The sequence below is a fragment of the Urocitellus parryii genome, chromosome 2 (assembly GCF_045843805.1).
Source record: "Urocitellus parryii isolate mUroPar1 chromosome 2, mUroPar1.hap1, whole genome shotgun sequence".
NCBI classification, from domain to species: domain Eukaryota; kingdom Metazoa; phylum Chordata; class Mammalia; order Rodentia; family Sciuridae; genus Urocitellus; species Urocitellus parryii.
The window spans coordinates 222,957,359-222,967,271 of NC_135532.1; the positions used below are offsets into that span (position 1 = coordinate 222,957,359).

The 9,913-nt window shown below is 53.8% G+C and overlaps 1 pseudogene; it reads right to left on the minus strand.

Moving 5' to 3' along the window:
• Window positions 1-9,337: 9,337 nt before the first annotated feature.
• On the minus strand, window positions 9,338-9,464 carry LOC113175202 (U5 spliceosomal RNA; annotated as a pseudogene).
• Window positions 9,465-9,913: the final 449 nt, after the last annotated feature.

Genomic DNA, 9,913 nt, shown 5'->3' on the forward strand with positions numbered 1-9,913 from the left:
GCCGGCTTCGCGGGCCCCGCCCCTGGGCAGGCCCCTGGGCAGTGCGGACAGACAGGTGGACTCATCCAGACTCTGGGCGCTCCCCAGGTGCGCGCGGCTCGAGGACAACTGGCCTGCTTTCCTTTGTATATTTTGAGTAACTGTCGAGTCACCCGAAATTGTAAGAAATAACTCACTTTACCCCGTTTCCCTCGTGCTACTTGGCAAAACTTTGCAAAGGAAAAAAGTACGATATTACAACCATGATGTTGACTTCGATACCATTGCCGATCTTATCCAAATTCCCAGGTATTGCTGGCCCGCGTTTCCGTGTGCTAACTTCTACACCGCGCTGAGGCCTGCGAAGGAGGTTCGTGTACCCCACCCAGCACAGTCCAGAAACAAAACCTCCGTCCTGCGCCCTCCTGCAACCCACCCGTGCTTCCCTGGCATTGCCAATTCTTCCTCTATTCCTAAAATCTTATTTCACAATTGTCATATTTACATTCAGGAGCTGTACAGCACGTCACCTTTTTGTAATTGGCTCTTTCACTCCGGCTCATTCCCTGCAGATTACCATCTGGCTGTGTCACAGCGCTCCGTTAGGAAGAAGTAACTTTTGTTTTATTTTAATTACCCCAACAGCAAAGCCAAAGTCCATTTCAAGTATGACCCCCGGGTTCCCTCATCCTTTCCTATACAACAGTGGCTTTTTATAGGTAGAGCAGATGGCTGGAAAAGAAAAGATGTGTCTTCCACCTTGGGGGGTAGAGCAGGGGGATTCCCAGCCCTAGAAAGACAACTGGATCAGAGAGGCGGAGTGTCATGTCAACCTCCACACCTAGGACACTCATTCAGGCCCTGTGCAGTGAGTGCAGGTTTACTCCTCACCAAAGGAGGTGAATAATGGGGCAAGATGGGGGACATGGGCAGCAAGCATCTTATTGACATTAACTGCACTGGAACCTTTTCCCCTGGGGACACCATCACCACACCCCCATGCCTGCAGAGGAGCTCCATCCCCCACTGCCTTCCCCCTGCCTCTCCAGGGCTTCACTTTGGAGTTCAGGGATTCAGGATCCTGACTTGATAGTGCTTGCTTGGGGACCTCCTAGGGGACCAGAGCTCTGTCCTTTTTCACATAATCTTTAAATGAGAATTGTTCTCCCTGAGGCTAGGGTGACAAAGGGTAATTTTAAGCCTGTTTGCAGCAAATGTAGCTAATGTTGAAACTAACACTTTAAGAATGATTGGAGCTTTGACGATATACATATAAGTTGAAAAGTAAACGTAGCCATTATTTTGGTGGAGAAAAAAAATTGACTAGAAAATGAGTCATGTGCCCTGTTTCCGGGGTTCAGCCCAAGGTACCTTTCTCCCTCAAACTTCCAGTCTCGCCTGCGCCAGCCCAGCAGCTAGCTGTAGGTGACTAACAGCCCACAGCCGTCAAGTAATAAAACACTCCAATTTCATTTATTTAATCATCTGTGTGCTTCACTTGACAAATATTTATGGAGTGCGTGCTGCAGGCTCAGCATGGGGCTTGGGCCCGGAACCTGAGCCTAGGAAGACCAAAACAGCGGCCGGCACAGCAGGCAGGCAAAGATCACAGCCGACCTAGCTCCAACCCCTGCTGCTCCACACACCTCGCTCTGCCTGGCCCTCTCCAGAGGCAGTTCTTAATCCCTAAAAGGAATTGCGAAGGTAAATTCTGGATTCTCTAGGCACTTCCTACTTATATAAATGGGCAGTGGTCACTGGCAGATGCAGTTGATATTTCTAAGCACAAAAGTAAAGTGTCACTACGTTGAAAGTCAAAAGAAAAGTGGGCCAATTTGAGAAAAATAAGGAGTAATAGCAGTGCAAGTTTGGCATCTGGGACTTCAGAATAACAGTAACTGCATGGTCACTTGCTCCGTGTGGTCAGGAAGAAGTCACTCAGCCCAGATGTGGTCCCGTGTGCAGGAGGTGAAGGTTTCAGGAGAGGAGAGGCTGCTCCCTGGCCAGAGGAGCGGACACTGCCAGGGAGCAGGGAGCAGGGCTGCCAACCGCCCCCTCCCGAGGCTTCTCCTTTACCTTTTCTTTTTCTTTAAGAATTCCAAAGTCAGTTTCCTCCTGCAACAGACCCCCTGAGGGCACATCTGAGAAGGTGACCCACCCAGGTCTTCTGGATGCACCCTTCTCCTTGGGCCCATTTACCTCTACACCTGGATGCAGCCAGGCAGGCAAAGGACCGGCACCTGGGAAGGGCTGGGAGCATCCAGCTGTAGGGACTTCGCAGGTCGAGAGTGCAGGAGTAAGAGGATTCTACAGTCGTCCTGCCTGAGATGGGGTCCTGCCTGCCAATGAGCATGCCCATCCCTGATTGCAGGATAGTGGCACCTGCTTCAGGAGGGCCGTGGCTCCAGTGAGATGGATAATGTGTGCAGTGGTACCAACTGCCGGACAAATAGTGATGGTCATTTCCTACTGGTGTCCAACTGCTCCATGTGGTTTTAAACTGAGTTATTTTATTCTTTGTCCTCCTCACGTTCTCTGGAGCAATCACAGGCGTTGTCGAGGACTCCGGGAGCACGCAGGTGCTGGCTACATTCTCCCAGCCACAGCAGGAAGCAGCACCCCGGGGTGCCTGCCTGGCCCTGCCCGCAGGAGGGTGGAGCCTGGAGTGGCGCCGAGCTGGCCTGGGGACCTCCGAGCCACGGCCTCCTGTCTGCCTCCCTCCCCTTACCTGCAATTCCTGCCACAACTTGCACGGCTGTTTTTGAGAATCCCCTGCATGTTCTGAGTGTTATTTCTAAAGAACATAACTCGTTCACTGCAGAGATTTTGCCTAATTCCAAGGAAGTGCGATTTGGGAGAGGCGTCAGAACGTGGTTCCTAGGCCCCATGCTGGGGCAGGGGGGGAGAAGGGGAGCCCCCTCCCCCACAGACTCCCAACTTCTAGCTCTTTCTCAAGCAAATGACTTCTGTTTACATAAACACTCCCCTTTCCGAGACACCTCCCCTTTGGCCCAGCAGCTCCAGCTGTCTTTCCCACGGTCTTCTGGAGGCCCATTCACTCATTCCATGCCCGGGAGTGAGTCGCACGGAGGGGCGGGCACCCAGCATGGGGGATGGTAGTGGACTGTGGAGGGCACTGAGCAGGGCTGAGAGGTTCCTGTAATTGTAGCAAGCCCACCTTCTGCATCTCCTCTGCACCTTCCTTCCTCTGTGGTGCTCTTTAAAGCCTCAATCCAGCAAACACCCCCCCCCACCTCCCTCTTGTCCAGGCCCCACCCTAAGCTTTCATCTGTTCAACAAAGACCTCTGGGGTCTCTGGCCAGTTCAGACTTCTCTGAGCATCACTCTCCAAATCCAACCCTGCATTCACTCTAGGATGTCTCAGAGGCACCTGGGCACATTGACATAGTCTGATTTCACCCCAACCTGGTTCCAATCAGAGTCCCCATCTCTGGGAATGAGCCGCCTTTGGTCTGAAGGTCCGAACCCAGTAGCTGCCCCCTACCTCCCCCACACACTCCATCAGCCTGTGGAGGACCCACAAGATGCAGCCCACAGCTGCAGTACCTCCACCCAGACCCAAGTGGCCCCCAGCTCATATGCTAAGGCCTGTGCCCTCCATGAGAGGTCCCCTTTGCACCCTCCATCTGCACAGGGCCAGGAGGGAGTGGGCCACAGACACCTCTCCAAAGTCCCTGAGCCCATTTCCTGCCTCTGCCAATAGAGGATGACCACACTGCTGGAGTGAGCCCGAATCCTTGAGCCAAGGCCAAGGGGAAGCTGTTTGCAGAGGTATGTCCTGAGCATATGTCCTAAGGATGTCCGTGCAGGGCCGGCAGCCCCCTGGTTTGGACAGAGGTAGAGGCAGAGGCAGGAAGAAAAAGGCAGCAAGAGGAGTTTGAGACCCTGGGCTCTAAGGATGTGCCCACCAGCTGTCAAGGGAGGAGGAGGGAGGTACTTCGCCTGCTGCTTCCGTAGCTAGATTCAGCACTCTGCCGCCCTCGACCCACCCCCACCCCTGGCTGTGGCACAGAGACCCCAGTTTGTACCCTCCCCAGGCCCTTAATGTCAGCAGGTCTGGTCCTTCCTGATGCCTCTGGATGGTGGTGCCTGATTCTGGGCAAGCACAGTCTCTCCCATGTGGTCATGACAGACCATGCTGGCCTCTGCCTGGTCCATTCTTTGGACATAGAATTGTTCTCGAAGCAGACCTAACCACCTTCTGCATCTCCTCTGCACCCTCTTTCCTCTGTTTTTAGACTGGGAAGGGCTTCGATCAGTGGTCTCTGCTGCTCTCCGTCCTCCAGCCACGCCTCCCAGACTGCTCCCTCCCACTCCCTCACTAGGCCCAGCAGGACATTTGCACAGGCAGTCGGGTCTGCTTCAGAGCTCTCTCCTCTCTTCTCACTCGGAGTGATGCCTGGTTTCCTCCCACTCAGCCAGTCCCTGGTGTCTCTGAACCCCAGCCTTCATCACACTCCTGTTATCACATCACAGGCATGTGGCTTGCTGTGTCACTGCGTTTACTGGAGGATGGACTGATTAATCCCTGGCTCCTCCACCGAGGTTCTCGGCGGTGGGGGCAGCCTCTTCTCCCTACTAACAGAAACACATGGACACTGTGCCCCTGCCTGGCCCCTGCTAGTCCCCTGGCCTCTCTGCCCCCAGGTCCAGCCACCTGGCCTTCTTTCTGTTCTTCAATAACCTAGCGCCTTCTTCCCAGACCTTCTGCACTGGGTCGCCTCTTCCTGGGTCCCTAAGCTTTGATCTGCCTCCCCTCTGGCTTCTCCTCTTCCTGTTTTTGGCCACTTTATGACAGAGGCCTTCCCAGGTGACCTCATTAAACAGATGCCACTCTTCCTGGGAGCCACGCAGTGTTCAGGGTCGGTACCTCTTTGCTGCCACCCTAAAGCCCTTGGCACCTGGGCTCCTCCACCTGGTCCCTCCAGGGCAGGCAGTCCTGCATGGGTCACCTCCAGAGCATCCCCTAGTGCCTGGAGACACTGCCAATGCTCCAAAAACCAGAGGTCTCCAAACCTGCCCTGTATGCTGCACCCCTAAGGCCCCAACATCTTGTTATAGCATTCCTCAGCCAAAAGAAGTGCCCACTGGGACGTTGCATAGGCTGGTCATCAAGTTGTTACCACCAAACAATTTTTTAAAGACTTATGAGAGGGCTGGGGTCTGGCTCAGTGGTAGAGCACTTTCCTGGCATGTCTGAGGCCCCCGGGTCCATCCCCAGCACTGCAAAAAAAAAAAAAAAAGTGTGTGTGGGGGAATAGTCTGCATAGTCTCGCAATTCCTCCTCAAAAAAAAAAAAATTAAACATAGAATTATGATGTGATCCAGCAATTCTGCTCTTAGGTGTATAACCAAAGTAATAGAAAACAGCTATTCAAATAATAACCAAGTTCACAGGAGCCTCTTCCACCATAGCAGGCAGCGGACCTTGGGGTTTCCCTGATGGACGTGTGGCCCCACAGGCCGGGGTCTGCCATCAGTCACTCCAGCAGGGTGGAGCTCTGACACAGCCAAGGGACAGACCTGGAAAAAACTGGAAAGTCACAGAAGTCGGTGCCAGAGAGCACGCATCATGTGACCCTTTACATGAACTCTCCAGAACAGTGAGTCACGGAGACAGAGAGCCTGCTGGGGACTGTCCAGGGGCCAGTGGGCAGGGAGTGGGGTGACTTCTTAATGGGTGTGGGGTTCCCTTTTAGGTTGAAGACAATGTTTGGGGAGTAGTGAAAACACTCAACGAATTGTACATTTTAATTTTTTTAAAAAAACAGAATCTGATATATATATATATTTTAGGTGTAGATGGGCACAACACAATGCCTTTATTTTTATGTGGTGCTGAGGATCGAACCCCGGTCCCGCCTGTGCTAGGTAAGCGCTCTACCGCTGAGCTACAATCCCAGCCCGAATTGTACATTTTTTTTTCCGAATTGTACATTTTTAAATGGTTGATTTTACAGTAAGTGAACCTCCCCTCAATTAAAAAGATTATATCTCCATAACTTAGTAGCTTTAAAAAATGGCACACATAAGCTAAAGGAAAACTATCACACTCAAATACTTATGGGATGGTTTACATGTTTGGCACTGCACAATTTTCTCCATTGTGGGAATCACTCTGCAGCCTCTGTGCTGGCTTCCCACCCCACACTGGTGGCTCACTGACTGGGTTTTATCACAACAATCTCCAGAAATCCAACTTTGCAAAGATATGATCTCATCAAAAGGAATGTAGTGCAATCTAATGTTGAAAGTGTGAGCTCCCTCAAGCCCGCAGTTCACATGGTTTTAGACAGACTTCAAGGTTCATGCCAAAATTTAAAAGATCCTGCTGTCCTCACCTGAGTTCTTGGTGCTGCACGAGTACCGAGTACCGAGTACCAAGTACCACAGCCAGGTCTGGGAGCTGTGATCGCAGTTCATGCTGAGTTAATTAACTGAGTCAATACTTCATGCACTTAAAACACCCCCATGTTCTCCCTCCCTGCTCCTCGCAAAGAAGCTTGCAAATAGCAGGCCAATTAGTCCCCAAAATACCCACTGGGGGACCATTACACATTCTGGAGAAGGGTTCTCCCTGACACCTTCTCTCAGCAGAGGCGGGCTGCACTCAGACACATGCCACCTGCCCTTGGCACCACAAGGCACTTAGCAAACCGTGACCTGCCCGTGTCTCTCTGAAGACAAACAGGCCAAGTCCAGGCCTGGTCCTTGAAGATGTCGCAGAGCTGGGCGGAAAACCTGAGATCTCTTGGATACCTGAGGCTTCCTGACCCGGGCATTAGGATGCCAAGGTCTGCTGGGGAGAAGGGAACCCTGGGGAGAAGGGGAGCAGGGGCTCCCAGCAGGAAAGGACTCTGAGTTTAGGGAGGGAGTGGAGAGGAGGGCAGGGAACAGCGCCTGAGGCTTGAAAAGGGCCCAGCTTCCCTTCCAGGCCACATCTGTCCAGAGAAACCCTAGGACTTCCTCAGGCTGGGCCTCCACCCTGTGCCCAAGCCAGATGAAGCTGTCACTCTGGGTCGGAATCGGGAGCTGATCTTGTGAGGACAGATGCTCTGTGGCCAAGGGGTGAGGCCCAGAGCAGGGTCCAGGAACCCAGCCAAGCAGTGCCCATGGGCAGCTGGACACCCACTCCAGGAGGTTCCCGAGGCCCTGCTGGACACAAAGAGCAGGTCCGCAGGGCCCAACCACGCAGGGGCCAGGGAACCAGAAAGTGACCTGCAGCCCCTGGTTCATTTCCAGTAGATGTGGAAAGGTGGCCTGACCAGGTTAAGTGCCCGCTGGGGACAGTGGTCCAGGCCCTGACAGGGCACGCAGCAGCTCTGAGGATGATCCAGGCACACTGAGGAGAGAGAGGAACAGAGCCGCAGCCCTCCAGGCCCGGAGCACAGAGTCGGCACACGGCAGTGCTGGACGGCTCAGCCTCGGCTCCCTCCGGGGCCCATGGAGAAGGTGCTCACACAGGGCAGAGCTTGATCCCTCTGTCTCTCACACACAGCCTGGGGGACCATCAACATTGTCAAGGGACTGCTTGAGGCGGCAGGGGCTGTGGGTCTTGGCTGGGGTTTGCAGGTTCTTGACAATCCAGCCATCAGACAGTTCTGCAGGGATCAGAGGAAAGAGGACAATGACCATCTCAGTGGGCAGCCAAAAAGTGGGAGACACCTGTGTCCCCAAGTGTTGGGGGAACTTAGGGCTGGGTGGCCAAGGGGAGCTGGCAAGACCCCCTTATGGGTCAAATGGTGTTCCCCAAAAGAGCTGAAATCCTAACCCCCAGTTCCTCAGGTCACCCTTATTGGAAACAGGGTGATGGACTTCAGATGAGGCCACACTGGAGTCCGTGGCCCCGATCCACTGCAGCTGGTGCCCTGATCAAAGGGGAGATTCAGGCACAGCCCACACAGAGGGCAGAAGATGCCCAACTCAGGGAGAGGCCACCTGAACTACCTGAGGTGTTGCTTCAAGTTCGGTCCTTGTCCCCAGTGCCAACCCAATCAAGAGGACACGGTTTTGAGGAAAAGGAAGAAGAAGGTTTATTGTTTTGCTAGCAGAGGAGAAACAGGGAGACTCCTACCCCAGAGGCTATGAATCTGCCCCTCAGCAGGAGCAGGGGCTGTTAAAGAGGTGACTCAAAGGCTACATTCCACGTGCTCTCCGTGCGTGCTCTCCGTTGGAGGGTGATTCACAGGTTAATTTGGAGATAGTCATTTCTGAGATCTTCTGGTCCATCCCCCAAATCTGGATTACTTTGTTCCTATGGAGGGTGTGGGCTCAGGGACAGATAACCCTGCCTGGGATGGGGAGGTGACCCTGTTAACCCTGAGATTAGGGAGAGGGAGATTAGGGAGGAGCAGGGAGAGAGGGAAAGAAACAGGACCATTTTAAAACCAGTTGCGGTGGCAGAGCAGCAAGGGCCAAGTCGGAGCATAAAGTGGACCCTGTCTCAAGACCGACTCACAGGAGGTGGAGGAGACCCGGGAGCTGCAGGGGTCAGCACTGAGCCCTGGAGACAAAGGCACAGAGGTCTGACCTCAGAGGATGCTGCTGTTTAGTGTGAAGACCAGCCGCGGGACCCAGGAGAGGCCACCTGGGGAGGAGGCCGCCGTCCTTTCTGCCTTCCACTGCCCCCTCCCGCGTGGGAACCACTTTACTCAGTCTGGTGATCTGGGTGTTACTGTCAAAGACACGCCCAGTGTTGTGCTTGACTAAGCGCCCTGTGGCCCAGCCGGGTGACACACGTGTTACCCACAGCCCCCGCAAGCTGACGGGCCCGCTGCAGCGGGCAGCTCCACCCTGGTCTCCTTGTCCACTCACCGCCCCTGGAGGTCGGGGTTGCCCCCTTTGCTCCTATGAATAACATTGCTGGACTTGACCAGGGTCTGGGGTGAAGGCCTTGGCTCAGTCTTGTTTGGACACAGGGAAGGTCCTGGCCCCTTGGCACAGCTCTCGACCACTAACGCGCCTTCTTAGCACCCAAACCTTGGCTCAACAACGGAAATGCGCTCTCCCACAGGGCTGCCCAGGAAGTCCCAAGTCCAGCTCTGCAGGGTCCTACACCCTCAGAGACTTGCCCTCAGAGACTTGTCGGGGATTCTCCTTGCCCCTCCCAGCTTCCAGGGCTTCCCAGAATCTCTGGCTGCACGTCCTTCTGTAACAGGGTCCACTTTAGGCTTGGACTTGGCCCTTGCTGCTCAGCCACTGCAACTGATTTTTAAAATGCACCTGTTTCTTTCTCTCCCTCTCTCCCTGCTCCTCCCTATCTCCCCCTCCTAATCTCAGGGGAAATGGGGTCACCTTTCCTCCCCATCCCAGGCAGCGTTATCTGTCCCCGGCCTACACCCTCCATAGGAACAAAGTAATCCAGACTTTGGGGATGGCACAGAAGATCTCGGAAATGATCATCTCCACGGAAATCTTTAGTAAAAGGCAAGAGATTCACACGATCTGAAGAGAAACCAGAGTATTTCCGTTGGTAGAGTGCTCGCCTCGCACGCACAAGGCCCTGGGTTCCATCCCCAGCAACACACACATACACACACACACACACACACACACACACACACACACAGGAGTATCTCCCAAATTAACAAGTGAATCACACTCCAACAGAGAGGCATGGAAGGAGCCTTTGAATCACCTCTTGAGCAGCCCCCTGCTCCTGCTGAGGGGCAGAATCCCAGCCCTGGGTCAGGAGTCCAGGGAGGAGCTGGACAGAGGGGAGAAAGAACCGGCCCATCTGAAAGAAGAACTTGGCAGCAAAGCAAAACACTTCTTTTCCCTGTTTCTCAAAACCGTGTCCTCATTACTGGATTGGCATCAGGAACAAGGACCCACCAAGCTTTTGGCAATGGTTTTAGGTATAAACATTAGTGACCTAGGATGGTCCCACTTAGTTTTTCTTTTTTCTGGGGGT